Consider the following 22,012-nt stretch of genomic DNA (forward strand, 5'->3'; position numbering starts at 1 on the left):
TCAAATACCAAAATTAATAGGCACTTAGAATTTATTTTACTATTGTGATTGAGGCATTGGTAGGCTTCCAAACTGCTTTAAAATTGTAAATATATCAATAAAACATTGTGTTCAATTGATACATATCTATCTATCTATCTATCTATCTATCTATCTATCTATCTATCTATATACGTGTGTGTGTATATATGTGTGTGTGTGTGTATATATATATATATAGAAGGGCTGTGCAAAGCGCCTTGATTGCTGATTCGCTTCAGAGGAGATTCAGCCCAATTTGGTGGCTGAATCTCCAAATCCAAACTGAATCAGGAGACCCTTTAATCTCTCCAAATCAAATCGGGAGCCTCCGAATTGTTTCAGAGAGATTTGATGATTTGGCCATAGACACAGCTTTATATGTTTATTCTAGGTACCTTGAGGTACCAGGCACAGGTCGTGAACACTGAGATGGTACGGTGGATGGAGCATCCCACGGGATTGTGGGGGGAGATCCCCTGCCCGCTCAGCAGTGAACCTGGAAGTGGACCAGAAGTACTTCCAGTCCACTTCTGGGTCCACTGTGGAGCGTGTGGGAGACCCCCACCCCCCACTCCCCAGTTCGGTGACTGGTGCTTCCTGGGTCTGGGGGGGCATCTGGGATCCCCCTGAAGCCGATCACTAAGCAAGGGGGCTGCAGGGGGTCCCCCACATGGTCAGCAGTGGACCTGGAAGTGGACTGGAAGTATTTCTGGTCCACTTCTGGGTCCACCACTGAGTGCACAGGGGACACCCCCCACAACATTCCCATGGGACACTCCAGCCGCCCAACCATCTGAGCATTCACAAGCCACACCTGGTACCTCGAGATAGGTAGAAAAAACATATAAAGTTGTGTCTATGGTCAAATCACTGATTCTCCAAATCAGAATCAAATCTTCAGATTCAGATTTGGCCAAATCGAATCAGGACGGTGATCTGAATCAGCAAATTGAATCACTGTCCCCTAAATTGGGCTGAATCTGAATTGAATACAGCTTGCTTTGCACACCCCTAACATATAGATATATCTATATATATCTATATATATCTATATCTCTATATATCTATATAGATACAGATATCTATCTATCTATCTATATATATATATCAGCATTTAATTTTAATCATGGATATTGGCTTTTGAATCAGAGAATCTGTAATTTTTTTATTAGGGAAAACGAGGATCCCTGCTAATCAGTGACAAGCATTGACTGTGTGGAAGCACCAACAAATTTATGAGCTTTTTATCTTTTGACCACTTAGTCTTATGTGACATTTCCTTTGTGTGATATCCATAGCATAGTGAGGAAAGAAGTCTGTGAAGCAAACACAAAAACAAATGCATAAAGTTTACACACAGTGAATGTTGATGCTCTGTGTTCCTGCAACAATGGGTACAAATAGGAATGGGTCAGGACACAAGCTCAGTTCATTCACATGACAGTGTGAAGGCTGTAATCTGAGTCCTTTATCTGATCATTATTGTGTGGTCTTCACAGCATACCTGGCCTCCAGAAAGTCAGTTCCAGACAGATTCTTTTAGTACACACTACCCAGCAAGACCTTTTTCAGAAAGCAGGCAGGTCAGGTTGCCTTATTATCTTTGACTGTTTAGGTATTTCAATGCCTGGCCTTCTTTAATTTATATATGAAATAGTTCCTACTTATAAGAAATCTACTCCACTCTCGTTGATTTAGTCCTTCTTCATTCCTTACTCTGTCAAATCTTTCATTGAAGCTAAGGGGCCAAACCCTAGGAAATGCTCCACATGTGCAGATCACCAACAACTTCCATTCATTTAAATAGATTGCAAGAGAACACAAATAATCAGGGTTTGGCCCAGTGAGAGTATTGACTGAGGAAAGCCTGCAAGACTTGGTCCTACAGTAACACTATATATTGGAAATCACAGGGCTGTGGCCTGAGACATTAGGAGGAGTGAGAACATGAAAAATGCTAGGAGGAAACAAAAGCATTTCCTAACCATCTTGTGAATTTTCTCTCTCTTCTTATCCAGCACGGCTAACTTCAAGCAATGGCATATGTAAATTGATCAGTCCTAGTGTATGGCATGCTGAGCTGATGGATCAGCAGTGGCATAGACGCAGCTGTGCAAGTCTGGTGTCGAGGTGTTCCAGCCTGTTACTGTTAACTCACTGCCTGTCTGCAGCCATCTTTTGTTTCTATTGTAATTTCATCAATCACACATGCAAGAAAGAGCAAAAGACATTTCGGTGCCCTCATTTTTTTTCTCACTATCTTCCTCCCACCCCTCAGCACTATCTGATGTTGTTCATATACTGTCTCCAGTAAGAATGGGCTTTGTTTTGGTATAAAGGGAAATAATACTGTCATCTTATAGGTTTTGGCCTTTGCTATAAACTAAGTTTGGTCTTGGCTTACTTTGGAGAGGAATTAAAGGCAGTGCATTTTTTGGCCCTCAATTCCTCTCTGTTAGTAAGTTTCAGGAGCATTACTTCATTGATGTCTCTGGAATTAGCTATGATTTGCCCACTTCTGAGGGGGAAATTGAGCCATTACTGTCACTGAAAAGTGTCACCCAGACTCTCCAGCCTACTCTTGTTTGGGTTTTTTTTTTCCAGGTTCTAGGTTTATTTTGGCTATTCTTGGGTTTCATTTCTAATGTGTTCCCACACATATTTTGTTATGCATCCATAAGCTGGTCTCTTGAATGATTTGTTGTGTAGTCTGGCTGTATTGAAAAACAGTTTTTGCATGTTTTCCTATTAATGTTGCTAACACTGGAGGCTAGATACCTCCATGCTCCTCTTGAGCAAGTTCATTGGGACTATAAAGTGAGATGTTTGCAATTTTTAAATTCCACCACGTAATTCTATAATCAAGAAGCCAGTTATTTAAAGGAGATGAGAAGTTTATTGTTTTAGCTTCATAATGATGTAAATGAGCAAAGGAAAATTAGAAAATATAAATTATTCCATACCCTGTATTCTTTGACTCTAAAATCAAACCCAGAGGTGTTTTGGCTTTTGCCATCAAGGGATAATTAGGTCTAATGGCCACAAACTTCTAGAAGGCTGATTCAGACTTGATATAAGGAAAACCTTCTTTACAGTTCGAGTGTACTCCCCCCAGAGGTGGTGCAATCACCTACTCTGGACTCATTCAAAAGGTGTTTGGATGTTTATCTTGCTGGGATCATTTGATGCTAGCAGACTTCCTGCCTATGGCAGAGGGGCTAGAATTGATGATATCACAAGGTCCCTTCCAGCCCCTAATGTCTATGAAATCTATGAAATCAAAAAGGCAAAAAGGAATATTTTATATGAGCATAGGAAGACTGAGGCATACGTGCTTTCCAAAACTGGGCCATGTTTGTTGTTTCTGGCCATGAACTCACTTGCAGTTCATGCACCTATTTTTGAATTTTGGCTCTGAGAATGTTTGTATACCCCAATACAACTAGGAAATTTTCAGGTCTGTTGTGCACTTGAACCTTTATATGTAAAACTCTCACTGACATGAGAACTATAATTACAGTAGCTATTAATTAGGATTGTGAGTGAATACCCAAGGAAGAATGGCCCCCTAAGAATGTACTCTTCAGTGCATAGGCGCACTGTGGCACCAGCCCAATATAGCTCTCTTGAACATTGCTATGACTAGATTCTTGGCCTCATTCTTCCTTTCAGTTATGTGCATTTACATAGGGATGTCTCCATAGATTTCAGCTGAGCTATTCCCAGTATATACGGGTGTAAGAGGAAAATCAGGCCCTTAATTTGTCACTATAGCATATTAATTTCCCCTGTTTTAGGCACTTTCAGTGTAGTGTTCATTGTGGTTATTTTGCTTCTGTTATGTATGTATACAATTAAGGGTAATTGGCTTAATGATAGAGGTAGTGTAAATATGTGTAGTGTTTGCAATGTTAATGACATAATTTCTTTGGCACTGACATAATTATGACGTTTAACAATGTTGTAAACATTCTAATTAAATTTGGAGGAAAAAAAGGCATTACTCTTCAGCTTTACTTTTTCAGGTATTTAAGAGCATTTCTCATTATAAAGGCACTGAAATAGATAAATTTGACTGTGTTAGACTGAGAGAGCTTGGATGTTCGGGGAGGAGGAAGGTGAACAACTGAGATGATAGCAAGGTTGTATTGACTCTGCTATCAATGAAGGGCAACTGAGGTGAGACTGGCTCACCCTCCCCTTTGGGCAATGTCATTGCTGTTTTGTGCACACTGCTGTCTACACGTGAAAACAGAGTAGTCATGCACCAGGTTCTATCCTGGAAGCATTAATGCACCTTACCAGGAACCTACCATTGCTTCCAAAGAAGGTACTGTTTGATGATTACTTACTTCAGGCTTGATTATTCAGCTGTTACTTATGCTGCATGTTTCTTGTTTAAACAAACTCCCATTTCATTTCAAGTCACTGAATAAGGATTGCTGAAATATGCCCCCTAATGTTAGGGTGCTCATACAGTAGGGTATAAGGCGCCATAGAAACCCCCACATTTCATTACTACAGAGTGGGCACATCTACACATGCGCATTGACTGCACAGTAACTGAAATTACTGCCTAGTATGGGCACACGTCTATCTGTGCATACCCATACTGCACAGTAGAAATAGGAACTTACACCAACTTGAGCATCATGCAGGTATCAAATTTACACCCAGTTAGTCACACTGCACAGTAATGCATGTGTAGACACCTTACTGCTCAGTAACACTGTGTGTGTGGACTGACTTGGTCCCAAGTCAGTCCACACACAGCGTTAATGTGCTTTAATGCCTGCATGTGTAGACACCAGCCTAGTCCCGCTTACTGAGCAGTAATTTACTGCACAGTAAATTTAAGCCATTGTAAATGCATATGTAGACACACCCAGTATCAAATATTGCTGTGTGTGATAAGTCTGTCAAGCAATCAAATTAGTGCATAACTGATGTTTATTTATTTAGGTAATCATAAAACAGTACAAATTAACAAATCATAAAATAGCTTAATACCAAAATATTCTGCTGCTGAGGTCCTGGTAATCCCATTGCAATGTATAATATTGTAAAACAGTACTTTATGGCTATATGTTTTTTCTTTTTTTCCTTTGGATTAGTTACAGCAAAGATATGAAAACCCTGTCTCTGATCCACTGTGCCCTAAAGACAGCAGGGTCACTGTACTCATTATATGTATCCATTGTGTACACCTGTATTCATTATGTAAAGTGACAGCATATTAACTGCAATGACTTCTTCCTTACATTAATTTATTTTAAGTCATTCTTTAATTCAATATTAATTAAAATGAACAATTTATGATGCCTCATTATTGTCCAGTTATTACTTCACTTCTCCAGCTTGCACAAATAAAGCCAATAGTGCCATATCTCATTTCTACTAATTTAGGATGAATGTGAATTTGTTTCACCCACATAAAAGCAGAGTGACTGGGATTTACTGCAGGTGAAGTACACAGGGAATAGCCACCAGCTCATGTTCAGGACCTAAGTTAGTACAGGCTAAAATGATGTCTACAGGCCCTCTATACTGTTTGATTGGGGAGTTAGAGATATGTGCACTGGTGGACACAATGAATCCTCATCTGGCCTAATTTATCCCATCTTTTCACAAGTGTCTATTCTAAAGTATACAGGGACAACTATATGTGTCCTCAGAAACTGTCCTCCAGAGCCACTCTTCTGGGTAGTCATTCTTCAAGTATAGAGGGTCTTGCACTGATCTTCTGTAGAAGAAGAAATGCCTCCATTCATTTTTAGGCATTTTAATATCAATAAATTATTTAATGAATCTCAGTTTGTGTCTTCACGTCAGCCTAATGCTTCCATTTATTTTGATTTCACTGAAGTGTTTCTTTATCAGTGATACTACAATGCAAACTTGGATTCCACTGTTGTATCAGTTATGGATGAATTCAAAGGGACTTTGCCTGAATAAGAGAATTGAGGACAAATCATTTTTAGATACAAAGAAAGAACTCCTCCTGAAGACAATGTGAGCTACAGTCATGTATTCACAAGAGTGAGATGCTCTAGCCAGGCCTGCAGGATTTGGCCTTTGCTTAAATTATAAGCTCTCTGGGATGAGGATCATGTCTTTGTTATGTGTTTGACCAATGCCAACTCAATAAGGTGCTATGACTGCTGCTTTTAGGCCTGAACACAGTACAAGTAATACTATAATAAAAATCAACTACAGTTAGCTTATGTGGTTACTACACAATAAGTTGTGGCTTTAACCAGAAAAATCCACCAACCTTAGAGTTCCCCAAACAAAACTAAAGCCATTCCACAAACTATTACTTTTTACATATCTTGTATATTTTTCACTATTTTTCCTCTTGTTGGGGAATTTCTTCCCTCAACACTCAACAAAATGAACCTTTCTGGCATAGAAAACTTTCCATAGATACCAAGATACAGTCATTAATGATGAACAAACCACATAATGTTTTGAAATTTGATTTGGTTCAGAACCACAAGCTGAATGCCATCCCAAACTGTCAAAAATTCTTGGCTCTAAAAATATTAGCCTGGGAGCTTTATTCTTGATAACTTCTGTTCCTGATCAGGCTGCAACTACTGCTAGAATAGCATCTATCATTCACTTTACATCAGGACTTTATCTCCTGTTCACAGCTGGAACCATTAAAAAATGAAGGGGTAGAAGGAAAAAAGGGAAGGGAAATTGTTGTACATATTTACTATCCTGACATTGTTTGCCATGTTTTTGTTTAATTCAAGTTCATTTATTAACTTCTACTACTCATCTCCTTTCAAAGAAATGACAACAAATCTATAACCTTTTCTTCTTGAGGATACCAAAGTGATACACAAGCACCCATGTCAAGGCGTTAAATATGAGTTTCCCATTTCTCAGATGAAGATACTGGGTGCATCTACATGTTCATTAATGCACTTTTGCTACAGTGCATTAAATTTAGTACCTCTAATGGAAGCGCATACTTTTTTCAGTGACATTTAATGCTCAGCAGCCTATTTTTACTGTTTATTAGCATATTAGCACAGTTTTTCACATGTCACTTTAATGCCCAGTAAAATAGGCTACTGCACATTAAAGCACACATGTAGGTGTGCCCACTGTGGTATCAATGACAGAGATGTAGAGATCACCCTAAAAGGACTTCAGGTGACAATTGCTCAGCACATGAGTGAGAAGGAAGGTCAATGCTCAAATAGTTTTGTTTTTTTGGCTGACATCTTCCAATTTCATGGAATTCCCCATACATTGTGGCGAGTGGAAAGTGAACGAAGGGCAGTACAAAGAAAAGCCAGGGGATGTCTATCATCTCCCATAGCAACCCAGGCTAAAAGCAGATATAACTTCAGCAGTCCTGACTTTGCAGTCCCTCCCCCTTTTGTTTGTTCCTTTTCTCTTCAGAAAGGCTCAAAATTGAGTATGTTTAGGTGAAGGAGTCCCTAGCAATCCATTTTCTTTGGAACCTTTGATTCAGAAGGAAAGGGGGACAGAGGAGCCCAAAACAGAGCCACCATACCTCTGCATGGATGACTGCTCCTTTAATGGATTCGCACAGCTTGCAAGTAATCTGTGGATTCTGGAGGCAATATTCTCCTCCCCGTTCTGCACAAGGGAATCCCTAGCCCTCAAGCCCCATGAAATGATCAAAGAAAACTCTGTGTGAAGCTCAGAGAATTTTCCTGGCACTGTCCATGGATTTCTCCATGAAACAGAGTGATCCATTGCAGAGTAATTAAGACCCAAATCATCCTCAAAAGTGTGTAGGCATCCAATTCCCATTTTAATTTCCATTCTGGAACCACTAAGTTTGACTCTTAATGCTGTAGTGAAAAAAGGGTGAGCAAACAGTCACAAAAGTCAAAGGGGAAAAGAAATAAGATGTAAATGAATAAGGAACAGATTTATCTCCCTCATGTTGCCTGTCTGGCCCATCAAGGACATTATTAAGCACTCCCTGCCTTCCTGCTCCCACTTGCTTATACCAAGCACAGAAATGTTGCAGTGAACCCATTCAAGGGGTATCTCCTTACAGTCACACTTTAGACCACGATCTAAATGCTTGAAAATGGACCCAATTCACCAGTTCACTTCCAGGTTTGACATGTATAAGCAGGAGTGAGCAGGCAAGGTATGGTCTAAAGTGTCCTTTCTGGGCACAACAGGAACATTGTGTACACATCCCCTAAGGATTCAGAAGGTAGTAGAAAAATTAAACAAATTGAAAAATAAAAGATAAATATCACCTTGACAAAGCTTGGAAGAGAGATCATTATCAACCTACGGCTTTTGAGAATTTCACCAGTTTCCTCATGATGGCTTCTCAGTTTTTAACACCAAATCATGATACCAAAAGCCCACCAACAAAAACATGGTGCTTCAAGTCCCAGGCTCCAACCTGGAAAGGCGAGGTTGTTTTTCACGCAAATACTTTCTCTTAAAGCCAGTACATATCCAGCCCCCGCCCCAGAACTTTTCTTCATGAACAGCTAGTCATCACTGAAATTCCCTATTGTCTGCTCACTGCCCCGATGCTTCTCCTCCTACCCACTTAGATATATTGGTGAATGTTATCACTTAAAAGTATCTACTCCTGGAGAGAAAGGCTGGGTCTCTGTGGGCACCTCTACATGTGCATTAATGCACCATGTTTACTGTGCATTAAGTTTAGTACCTGTAATAACAGGTACTAACTAAATGTGCGATAACGGGTGCTACTGCGCAGTAGCACTGGCATGCACCTTTTAAGTGACACTAACAGCATGGCTTTTGCCACGACACACCAACGAGCAGTAGAATTAGTCCACTGCGCATTCAGTATCTCATGTAGATGTGCCCTGTATCTTTTTGTGTAATTCCTGGAAGCAGAGTCCTGCCCTTGATGGAAGCCTCTTGGTGTTAGTGTAATATAAAATTTGAAATAAAAGTGGAGGAAATAGCACATACTCAAATTTGGGAACTATTTTCTCCTCCATGTAATATCTTATTTCCATTGTTCTCAGAGACAGTTGCTTTTGAATTATGTATATATGCACATAAAGAAAGAGCAAGATAAACATTTTGGCTGATTTTTTAAAGAGCTGTTTGAAGCTGTTATACATAGTCTAAGGTGATATGAATCAGTGGGCAGCATGCAGATGAGAGAGTCAAGGTGCATGATGAATGCAACTAATTATAGACTATCCCCACCACATGTAATGTGTAATTATACATTATGACATCCAGAAAACTACATTAAAAGAACTTTAAGGTGGCAAGTCAAACACTCAATAGTTTGGAAATTCCAGAATTAAGGTTGTCTTAATTCAGCCCCTTTGAGTGTAAGCATTATGGTTAGAGGGGTAAAAAAGGCCCTTTTTGATCAAAACACTTTGATCTTTTTTTCAGTTGCTCTAATGATGTTATAGTCCTTCATTAGGTGAGCACATACTGTTTCACACCCCCTCCCCTCAACTGCATTGTTTGTCACAGTAAGGCCATGGTTTTCAATGGGGCCCTTGGTTACTGCCATAAAAGCATACATTCTCCTGCCATGCTCTGTTGCCTCCCATAGTGAAAGTCCCTTTCATACCTTACAGCCTTGTTCCCTCTGAAATCAAGCAAGTGCTTAGACACATTCAGACTTCCTTAACCCCAGTCTACAAGCATGGGTCTTGCAATGGATTCTCCACAGAAAATCTGCTTCTCTGCTCTTTTCTCCAGGCTTTCCACCTTCCCAAGGCTCTTCAACCTAATCAAAGAATCATAGAGAAATAGGTCTGGAAGAGACCTCTAGAGGTCATCTAGTCCAACCTCCTGCCTGAGACAGGATCATCCCTAATCAAACCATACTATACAAATCCATAATCTAAACTCTTTGTAAAACTACCATCAACCCTGACACAACACAGACCTAACACCCTACAGGTAAATCAGGGGAACAATCAAAAGCCAATGGCCTGCTTCTATAAAATGTTGTTAACGTATGCTCAAGAGATCCCAAGCAGAGGGCAATGTCACCCACTACAAAGGAAGGCAACCCCAACCCACCCCCCAATCTGTACCAATCTGATCATAGGGTAAAATTCATTCCTGACTCCAATTATGACATTCAGTCTGACCCTGAGAAGAGGGGCAAAACCCTGTGGCCAGGAACCTCTGCTTTGGTCCCAACAGGAGCACTGGCACACCCCAAAGTCCCAGCCTTGATGGCAGTCAACACCCAATGCTTCTGAGGAAGGCTTAAAAACACCCTGACAAATGTAGCAGAAAGTGGGTAGGAAGGGGCAGGGATGACCAGCAAAGCCTAGAAGCATGTGAAGTACCCATGGTGGAACATAGGCATAGCTACATTGAGATCACCTCCAACCAGTGGCTGTCCAATCTCTTCTGGAACAACTTCATTGATGGAAAGTCTACAGCTTCCCTAGGCAGTCTATTCCACTACCTTCTTGTTCTAACAGTGACAAAGTTTTTCTGGATATCCAATCTAAACTTACTTTGCTGCAATTTCAAGCTATTGGTCTGCATCCTCTCCCCTGCAGCAAGTAAGAACAGGTGCTTTCTCTCTTCTTTATGGCAGCCCTTCAAAATTACTATCATGTCCCCCCGACTCTTAAGCACCTTTTCTACAAGCTGAACATGCCTGGTTTCTTCAGATTCTCTTCATATGATTTGCTTTACAAGCCCTTTATCATCTTTGTTGTGTACTTCTGGATCATCTCGAATTTCTCCATCCACGCACTGATTACCCTTTACTTGAGCCAGTTGTCTATCCACCTTGTAGTAGCTTTATCTCACCCACATTTCTCCAATTTGTTTATGAGAAGGTCCTTCAGGGCTTTGTCAAAAGCTGAAGTCCAGATACACTAATTCCCTTCATTGACCCAAGTAGTTATTTTATCAAAGCAGGAGATCAAGTTTTATTGACATGACTTGTTGCTTGTGATTACCCTTTCCTACTCCAGATGTTTGCAAATGGCCGTTCTTAGGATATGCTCCCATGACTTCCCAGGTTTTAAGGTGACGTTAACCTTAAACCTGTAGTTTCCTGGGTCCTCCTTCTTGCCTTTTGTAAAGAGGAGCACTACACTGGCCCTTTGCCAGTCCTCTGGTACCTGGCCCATCTCCCTGAGATGTCCTCTGCCAGCTTCTTCAGACCCTGGGATAAAGTACATCTGGCCCTGATGACTTGAATTCAGGCAGACCCAACAAAAGATTTCTGATTCTCTTTTCTTCTGTCTTCCCTCAGCTTGCTCCATTTGTTACCCCAATAATCCCTATTAGGTGTCTGGCTGCAGCTTGATTTTTTGTGAAGATTCAAGCAAAATAGCTGTTGAGTAAATCTGCCTTCTTTGCATCTTTGGTTAGGAGTTCCCCCTGACTTATTAACAGAGGACCCACTGTTTCCTTGGTCCTTCTTTTCTGGCTCATTATAGAACCTCTTCTTTTTGTCCTTATCATTCTTTATCATTGCCTTCCTGATTTTGCCCCTGTGGGTTCTTGCTATTTCCTGGTATGCTTCCTTGGTGATCTGCCCATTCGTCCATTGCTTCTATGCTTACCATCTGTATTTTAGGCATTTTAGAAGCTCCTTGTGCAGCCACCTAGGTTTCCCGCCATTCTTCTTGTGCTTCCATTGTGTTGGAACAGTTTCTTGTTGGGCTTACAATACTGTGCCATTTAGAAGCTCTCAGCCCTCCTCGGTGCTTTATCTTTCAATCTATCTTCCCATTACACTATGCATATTAACTCCTTGAGTCAGATGAAATCTACCTTTTTCAAAATCTAGCATCCTAATTTTGCTGACCACATGCTTTCTGTCTCATGATCTAGAATTCTGTCAAATCATGATCACTTCCTCGCAAGTTACCCACCCTCCACCACTTCTTTCCTGTTGGTCAGGACAAGTTCTAAGATAGAAGATCCCCTAGTTGTATCTTCCACTTTCTGGAACAGAAAGTTGTCCTCCATATAAGGTAGGAATCAACTTGACATTTTATGTTTGGCTGCATTGTTCTTCCAGACAATGTCTGGAAAATTGAAGTCTCCCATTAGTACTATCCTATAACTTTTGGATAGATTTGTGACCTGCTTGAAGAGTGCCTCATCCACTTCCTCTTCCTGATTTGGTGGCCTATAATAAATCCCCACCAGTATATTGGAGCTGCTGCTTTCATCTTTCATTTTCACCCAAATGCATTCTGTTTTGCTGTTTTTGCTAATCACTCCTTATCTGCTTTTTATTCCCCCTCTAAGCAACCTTCATGGAACTTGAAGGGAGAAGCCTGTGCTGTGTGAGGGAGGGAGGAGTTTGGAGGCAGCATAAGGAAGTTGATTATAGCCATTTGGCTAGAACATTAGTTGCGGTTGCCAGCATCTCTGTGAAAAGTTCTTTTGATAAGCACTGAGTCCTTTCATATTAATATCCAGTAGAGATGTGCAAAGCTTTGGGTGCTGATTTGATTCAGAGGAGATTCGGCCCAATTCAGTAGCCAAATCTCCGAATCTGAATTGAATCAAAGGACCAATTAAAAGGCCTGAATCAATTCAAAGCTCTCTGAATCAATTCAGAAAAGATTCAGAGAGCTTTAGTGATTTGGGCAGTTTCCAGTCACTGCAGCAGAGAGCTGGACACGGACTCTGAGCTGGTAAGTAGGGGGCGGGGGAGGGAAGGCTGGAGGAAGGGGGAGGGGACCATGGGGGGACCCCTGCCAAGCCCCATCCCCAGCCTGCCCCCCATCCCCCTGACCCCCAGCCACTCCCCCAACGCCCCTCCCGCCACAGCTGCCCTGCCCACCCCAGCTCCCAGTGCTTTAAAAAAAAGCCCCAAATAAGTGGGTGCTGCCCAGCAGGGGGGCAAACCCTGCTGCCCCCACTGCCCCATGCTGCATGGGGGGCTCTTCTATGAGCCTCCTGGCCCTCCCACTCTCCCAGCCCCCCCATGGATGCTCCGCCTACCCCAGCTCTGGCCCTTTAAGAAAAAAACCCCCACTCACTAACTCCTGCAGCGGCCTTGGGGCTTCGGGGGGCTTGTGCAGAGCCCCCCATACAGTGTGGGGCAGTGTGAGGCAGTGGGGATCACCCCCCCACCAGGTGAGTCAGGGCTATATTTGTTGATTTTTCTTAAAGGGCCAGGAGCTAGGGCAGGCGGGGCAGCCATGGAAGGGGCTAGGACAGTGCGGGGGAGTCAGGTGGCTTGTGGCAGAGCCCCCCACACAGTGCAGGGCAGTGGCGGGCAGTGGGGATCACCCCCCTGCCTGGCAAGTACCTGGTGAGTGGGGGCTTTTTCTCCCCCAAGTACTGGGAGCTGGGGCGGTTGTGGCAGCCATTGATGGGGCTCGGAGACGGGGCAGGAGATGGGCCTGGGTGATTCAGAGATTCAGCCAATTCAGCAGCAGCAGAATCTCTGAATCAGATTCGGCTGAATCAATTCGGGACAGTGATTCAAATCACCGAATCAAATCACTGTCCCCCAAATTGACTGAATCTGAAGCAAATACTAGATGAGATGGCTGGCTCTGTGTATGTGAGGAAAGCAGTGGACATGAAACCCCTTGATTTTAGCAAGGCTTTTGATACAGTCTCCCACAACATTCTTGCAAGCAAGTTAAGGAAGTATGGGTTGGATGAATGGACTGTAAGATGAATAGAAAGCTGGCTGGATCATCGGGCTCAATAAGTAGAGATCAATGTCTCAGTGTCTAGTTGGCAGCTGGTATCAAATGGAGTGCCTTTGGGGCCAGTACTGGGGTCGTTTTTGTTCAGTATCTTCATTTATGATCTGGAAGATGGGATGGAGTTCACCCTCAGCAAGTTTGTGGATGACACCAATGTGGGGGAAGTAGTAGATAGGCTGGATGGTAGGGCTATGCTTCAGAGTGACCTAGACAAATTGGAGGATTGGGCCAAAAGAAACCTCATCAGGTACAACAAGGACAAGAGCAAAGTCCTGCACTTAGGTTGGAACAATCCCATACATCACTGCAGGCTTGGGATCAGCTGGCTAAGCAGCAGCTCTGCGTAAAAGGGCTGGGGGGGTTATAGTGGATAATAAGCTGGATAGGAGTCAACAATGTGCCCTTGTTGCCAAGAAGGCTAACAGCATGCTGGACTGCATTAGTAGAAATGTTACCAGCAGATCAAGGGAAGTAACTATTCCTCTCTGTTCTGCATTCATGAGGCTACATCTGGAGTACTGTGTCCAGTTTTGGGGCCCCCACTACAGAAAGGATTTAGACAAATTGGAGAGTTCAGTCAAGAGCAACCAAAAAGGTTAGGGGTCTGAGGCACATGACTTATAAAGAGAGGCTGAGGGAACTGGTCTTATTTTGTCTGCAGAAGAAAAGACTGAAGGGGGATTTAATAGCAGGCTTCAACTACCTGAAGGGTGGTTCCAAAGAGGATGGAGCTAGACTGTTCTCAGTGGTGGAAGATGACAGAACAAGAAGCATTGGTCTCAAGTTTCAGCAAGGGAAGTTTAGGTTGGATATTAGGAAAAAACTTTCTCATTAGGAGTGTAGTAAAGCACTAGGTTACCTAGAGAGGTAGTACAATCTCCATCTTTGGAGGTTTGTAAGGCCTGGCTCAACAAAGCCATGGCAGGAATTAACTATTTGGGGATGATCCTGCTTTGAGCAGGGGGTTGGCCTAGATGATGTCCTGAGGTCCCTTCCAACCCTAATTTTCTATGAGTCTATGATAATAACCTTATTCATGAGTTCATTCCATTTCAAATAAATGGAGGCGCAAAGTTGTGTATAACTGAGTCACACTTCTGACCCCCCCACTCCTTTCCACCTGCCCTACCAAAGGACACATTTTGACAACTGAAGGAAACAAGGTAGCAAAGTCGTGTGGAAAGAGGAATTCAGGGAAATGAATGCAGGAAAGGCCTGACTATCCTGTAGGTCCACTGTGGTACGTACGATGTATACCTGGCAGCAAACAGCCCAAATTTGCCACTGCTGCTGCTGGGAGCTCAGCAGTTCTTGTGCTGCACCCTGTACAGCCACATAGACACAGCAGAGATGCTGGCCATGCAGTCTCCAGTTTGCCAACCAGTTTGGCATAGGCAAGTCCACAGCAGGAGATGCAGTGCAGAAGAAGTCGCAGGCTATGCAGCAGGTGCTAACTCAGTGACTCACCCACATCATCAACCCATGGGAGGTCAGCAGCAGGAAGAGGGCTCTGGCACTAGTTCTGCTTCAGGAAGGAAGGTACTACCCTTCATCCCAGCCATGATCTTAACACATTACAGCAGCCAGTCTCTGTACCCATCACAAGGGGACTTCCTGGCTGCCCCACTGCCCAGCATGATTCTGATGTTGCCTCTGCTTCACAAAAGGCCCTGAGGAGACTCTCCTTCACCGATTGCATTTTCTGTTTGTAAAAGAAAGGACCTGGACAAAGGCTCAACCACCCATGAGTTCCTTGGTCTCTATAATGACTTGTTGGTTTCTGTAGCATAGCAGCTACCATGTTTGCCTCACAAAAAGGTTCAAACCTGACAGAAACAACCCCCTCCTCACTGCCCTTCCTGTGGCCTGACTTATAAATAATGCCAGATGTGCTGACTCAGCAGAAACAGCTATTTCTGGCAGAGCAGAGGAGGTGAATTCCTGCCCTGTTCATGTGGCAGAAAGGACGTTATCAAGTCCCTAAAGAAAAACAATGCTGAGCAGTGTGACTGTGGAAATCTGAGACCTGGGCTCCACCTCCCCAGGGCAGTAGAGTTCAGCATGATAGAATCCATGGAGACGTATGACGAGAGGCAGGGGGCAAGGAATGCAGTTTCCTGGGATGCTGGAAGGAGGAGGCATGCCCTGTGGTGCCATGTGTAAATGGACAGGCATAGGACGAAGCACTGGAAAATGTTGCATTGCCAAGGAATTGTAGTTGTAAAGAATTAATATTTCTTTGTGAAACTACCATGTTTTTTCCCCCCAAGAAATACTACTTGAATAGCTATGCAGCTGAGTTTTGCTGTGCTAAAAGAGTATATTCCTTGTTAGAAATGTAACGCCCACCCATGGGCTGCACCCATGGAAGATAACTTAATTAAAAGGCTCCAAAGCAGCACCTAAAAACAGAAGAAATGGACAGCATGGAGGGAATTAGGCTATTAGGAATGGCCTTGCACAAATGCAGCATCTGAGGAAGTAAGAACTGAGTCTGCATACAGAGCTAGCTATGGGAATAAAATGAGAAAATGGAGATAAATCTGTTTAACTATCTCATTGGGACAAAAAGGATGAGAAGCTAGTGAAACATTGCTGCTACGAATGAGACCCAATTGGAACAACTGGGCAAGGTGTTTGACAAGTACTTTGACCCAAGATTAATGAGGCCATAGAGGGATACTGTCTTTTACCTGAAACCAAGTAGCAAAGAAGGGGAACAGTTATTTATATTACAGAGCTGAGAACTCTGCATCTTGAAGCATTTAACTTTGGAGTCATTAAAGATTCCCTAAATAAAGATAAGAATGTTTGTGGGACACACAATTCTATCTTTGAAAAAGGTTGTTGAAAGAAATAGATCTAACCGTAGAGAAGTTTCTCCAAATAGCAAGGCAACTGAACTGATCAGGGACATGCTTAATACAATAGTAGCCACCAGCAGAGAACAAATGCATAGACCAAAGCTAAAGGAACCCAGGAAGAAGGGCTCGGATCGTTCAACTTTATTCTGAAGTCATAAGAGTTTCCCCCATTCCCAGAGACATGCTTAAACTAATCATCAAATAGGTTTTTTTTCTTGCCTCTTTAAGGAGACCACCGTCTTGATGAGAACAAGTACTTGACATGCTTTTAATCCAGCAATGAGTGTTCTAGTGTACGATATTGTTACAAATTGCATTTTTCCAGGTTATTTACTCATATCTTTAATTTACATATTCTCTTTTTAATTTACATATTCCTTTTATAGTATCTGATGGAGTCACCTGTTGCTCACAAAAGCTTATGCATCTAAGTTGCAGTTAGTTTATAAGGTGTCTCTCTACTTCATCTTCTGCCTCACTTCAGACTAACATGGCTAAATATCTCTCCTTTTGTAGGGATAAAGTAATCACTACAAGCCCTAAGTTTCATTCATTTCCCTTCAGTAGTACCTGTGACTTTTCTTTTAATGCTAAAACACTGTTTATGGCAACCTACTGGCTTGTGTACAAGTGCTCAACAAATGAGCCATTTCTTTTCAAGTGTCTAGTCTAATCACCAGGGATCCTGGTTTTCTCTGATGAAAAAAAATTGTGAATTCTCTGATTAAAACCCCCAAATCCATGATTAAAATGAAAGGCTGCTGTATATATACATATGTATCAATTGAACCCAATGTTTTATTGATATATTTACAGTTTTGAAAGTCTACCAGTGCCTCAATCGCTATAATAAAATAAATTCTAAATACCTGTATATTTTGGCATTCGATTTTGTAGATTATGTACTGGATTTCATCATGGAAAAGCAGAGTTCCTGCTGCAACCACTTTGTACACTCCAGGGAATTATGCTCAGAAAAATTCAAAATTATGTCCTGGAAAACTCAAATTAATGCTAAATTACTTTTTTTTTTAAACAAATTGAACTAAATATAACACTATTTGAACCTTCTTTAGAAATATATGCAGGTACTTTGTATGGTTGTGGGATGGGTGTGAAGTGTGTGTGGGTGGGGATTTGTGAAGGTGTGGGTGGGTGTGTGGGATTTGTGGGTGGGTGTGGGGTTTGTGGAGGGGTCATGAAGGGGTGGGGGTTTGTGGGGGTGTGGGAGTATGTGGGCAGGTTTGGGGTTTGTGGGGGAGATTGTGAAGGGGTGTGGGTGTGTGTGTGGGGTATGTGTGGGGGTGGAGAGTGGGTATGGGAGTATGTAGGTTTTGTGGGTGGGTGTGGGGTTTGTGGGGGATCATGAAGCAGTTTGGGGGCTGAGGTTTTATGTGTGTGGGGTTTGTAGGCAGGTGTGAGGTTTGGGGTGCATTGCCCCCTCTGCTGGCAACTCAGCAACAGGAGGCAGTGGGCCCTCAGGGCACTTATGGCCATGGCAGGCAGAGCCCCCAGTAACACCTCTGGTTGAATCCCAGGGGCTGCACATGCTGGCATGCAGCTGCCCTGGCCTGCTGCCACATGCCTTCAAACCAGACTGGGCTGGCTTCATGCTAGCATGTTCATATTGTGGTACTGCAGGCAGAAGCCACGTGCCATTGGGCTGGGCAGGAAGCCACACATGGAGGCACAGAGTCATGTACCACTGGGCTGAGCGGACTCCGTGACTCCATGGGCAGCTTTCTCCTGTGTCCTGTACCAACTAACCACACAAAGCAACAACTTCACAGAACAGAAATCTCAGAACATTGTTCCTGCCATGTGGGGACTGTGCGTCCCAGACAGAGGGTGTCAACATTGTGTCCCCAACACTCTCAGGGAGGGGGGATCCAAGCATGCTCTGCCCACCCACTCCCATCCACACATGTCAAACCCACAAATTCTGCGGTGAAGGATGCTCCTGAAGACTTTTGTCTCTGGCATGCTTAAGAGTAGCCATAGGGGCATCCCAGAAATAGCTTCACTGGTAACTTCCAGGTTTGGCACATGGAAGCAGGAGTGGGTGAGTCGGGCATGCTGAGGAGCCTCCTTCCTTAATAGTTCTGGGGATAAAATGTCAACATATCCTCCCTCTTGGAAGCTCATTCCTTACAGGCACAGTTCCCACCCTGCAGGAAGAACGATCTGAGATTTGAGCAGCAAGGTGCTTGCAGGAAAATGATACAATTTGAACTATTTATAACTTGGCCAAATGTGGACAAGTTTTAACAGTGCCAAAAATTTACTTTTCTGATTTGCTTTGGATTTACCCCATTGCCACATTTCAAATTTCAACTACAAACTACATTAGCTGGATCTCAGAGCTCTTCTCAATTAGAGTTAGAAGAAGTTTATCATGGAGTTAGGCAGACTAAAGAAGGCGCTGTTCTCACTCACTCTGTAAAGGCTAATGCTTCATATTAATACATTCACAACAAATTCTAAATGATTGCAGCAAATTACAAGCTCCCAGAGGTGTGCAGTGACTTAATATGTGATACCATTTATTTATAACTATGCTATTTACAAGTTATGAATATTTAGTATAGTGAATGAGGACATCAGAGTATTGGGGGCAAATCTGTAATTGTCCAGGTCAATTATCTGACCACTGGGTGTTATGCAAGTGTTTTAGGTTGCACCTCCCAACCTGGGGCTGACTGTGCATCTTGCTGCAACACTTCACATTGCATCACGTTGGGTCACATCCATCAGATCTTATTATGTCATTCTGCATCACTCTGTCTCTCAGTGCAGCTTGATCGACAAACCCAATGTGATGTGCCACAGTCTTATTTTTCAGCCAATATGTCAAACAAGCACAAGCAAAAAAATGTAATTGTGTTTAACTATGTAGAACATACTATCATTAATGGTATAGTGATAATAACATTATCCTAGAGGCCCCACTAAGGTCAGTGTTCCCTCATGCATGGCACTGTACAAACACACAGTCAGAGGCTGTCCTATACCATGGAGTTTACAGTCTAAACAGACTGGCTCAGTGGCAAGTTTAGGAATGGAACCCAGTCTCCTGGCTCCTAGGCAAATGCCCTGTGCACTTGACAGGGCTGCATCTGTGAAAGTATTAACAAAAATCTTTTACATGCTTTTGTGTAGGATTGTCAGGTGACCCACACAATCCCTGCACACTGTAGGATCCACCAGCAAAGGGATTAGTGTATCCTTCTACATAATCTTTTCTTGTATGGATTCTCCAGCAATGAATAAACTGCAACATCTCAGGCTGGCATGTCACTGGGAATCAATGGCAGGTCCAAGAAGCTTAAAAAGGTGAGAATCAACCACATCAAAGGCTCTGTAGAAGCTTTGCTTTACTCCTTTCAAAGTAGGTGGCTTTATTTCTTGCTATCACAGACAGGTACTGGATTTCACACACACAGGAAACCTGAATCCTAGTGAAAAATATGGTGCATGGCCTTGTTTACTTGCATACCCCCATAGACATTTCTTTGCTTTTGTCAGCTACGCCAAAGCAGAGAGATTCTATAAGGGACAACAGGCTGCCCCCTCAGTCCCAGTACTTTAGCATGCACAAGTGCTAAATGACTGTGTAGTAACCAGTGTTACTACGCAGTAGCATCCCTGAGCGGCTTCTTGGTGACACTGACTTCACAATAGCTCATTACTACTGCACAGTAGCATCGCATCACGCTTTGTGCTTCACGATGCTACTGCATGGTCGTAACAAGCTACTGCGCAGTCGGCATCTTGTGTAGATGCAGCCAGGGAACTTTGCTAGTGAGAACAAAGCTGGCTTCATTGGATGGGTGTGGATGGGAGTGGGAGGGGCTTGACCCCATGCAGAGCACCGCAGGGGCAGCCGTGGGCCAGATACAATCAACTGGCAGGCTGGATCTGATCTGCAGGCTGTATTTTGCCCATCCCTGCCTTAGACATAGTCTGTGGACCTGTGGGTGGTCCACAGACAACAGGCTGAAAACCTGTAATGTAGCCTAAACTTCCCTTGCCGCAACTTGAGACCATTGCTCCTTGTTCTGTCATCTGTCACCACTGAGAGCAGTCCAGCTCCATCCTCTTTGGACCCCTCTTCAGGGGCTCCATGTTCAGGGATTACCAGGATCACTGGTGATGAGGTTAAGGGAAAGAAAAGGTATTCCAGTAGTGGCAGAAGAAAGAGCTGTGGAGTTCTTATTCTTTAGCTCTTCCCTGGCTACCACAAGTGCCCTGGCAACTTGGGTGCTGGTCAGAACGACAAGCAGATCTGCTGTCAGCAGAATGAAGGAAGTGATTCTTCCCCTCTATTCTGCACTAGTGAAGCCACATCTGGAGTACTGTGTCCAGTTTTGGGCCCACCACTACAGAAAGGATGTAGACAAATTGGAAAGAGTCCAGCGAAGAGCAACAAAAATGGCTAGGAAGGCTGGCACATATGACTTATGAGGAGAGGCTGTGGGAACTAGGCTGATTTCATCTGGAGAAGAGAAGACTGAGGGGGGATTTAATAGCAGCCTTCAACTCCCTGAAGAGGGGTCCAAAGAGGATGGATCTGGACTGCTCTCAGTGGTGACAGATGACAGAACAAGGAGCAATGGTCTCAAGTTGCGGCAAGGGAAGTTTAGGCTACGTTACAGATTTTCAGCCTGTTGTCTGTGGACCACCCACGGGTCCACAGACAATGTCTAAGGCAGGGATGGGCAAAATACGGCCTGCAGATCAGATCCAGCCTGCCAGTTGATTGTATCTGGCCCACGGCTGCCCCTGCGGTGCTCTGCATGGGGTCAAGCCCCTCCCGCTCCCATCCACACCCATCCCATGTCCAATAATGGCACTGCTCCAGCCCCAGCCTTGGGCAGTGCATGCAACTTCTCAGTGGGACTGTTCCAGCTGCTGCTGCAGCCACCCGGGTACTGTTTGGTTCCCCATATCTCCAGAAGCGGTTTCTGCTCCTCCTCTGCCCCTGCAGAGCCACTCCATGTTGGTGGGGAGGGGGGGGAAATTGAAGCTAGGTGTCTCCTGCCCCAGTGTGCAGGGCTCCAGCTCCCAGTCACCTTTCATCTGCTCTGCTCACCTGGTGCAATGAGGTGGCACCTGTGGGTGGCCGAGTGGGCAGAAGGCAGCCAGGAGCAGGAGCCACCCAGCTGCAGCTTTCCCCTGAGCCTGGAGCAGCTCAGCAAGGGCAGGAGGAGGAGGAGCAGCCCCACTAGGAAGCTATGTGTTAGCCAGGGCTGAGGCTGGTGTTGGGGACAGGGCCAGGGTGGTGCTGTTGGTGGGCACAGGGTGGGTGTGGATGGAAGCATAGCATAGGCTGCCCCAGGTGGGGCTCAGCCCCATGCACAGGATCACGGGGCAACTGTGGGGCCATATGGCAGGGGTGGAATGCACGTGCACAGCACCACCTGGGCAAGCTCTGCAGCACATGCCCCCTGTCCC

Source organism: Alligator mississippiensis, chromosome 3 (genome assembly GCF_030867095.1).
Source record: "Alligator mississippiensis isolate rAllMis1 chromosome 3, rAllMis1, whole genome shotgun sequence".
Taxonomy (NCBI): domain Eukaryota; kingdom Metazoa; phylum Chordata; order Crocodylia; family Alligatoridae; genus Alligator; species Alligator mississippiensis.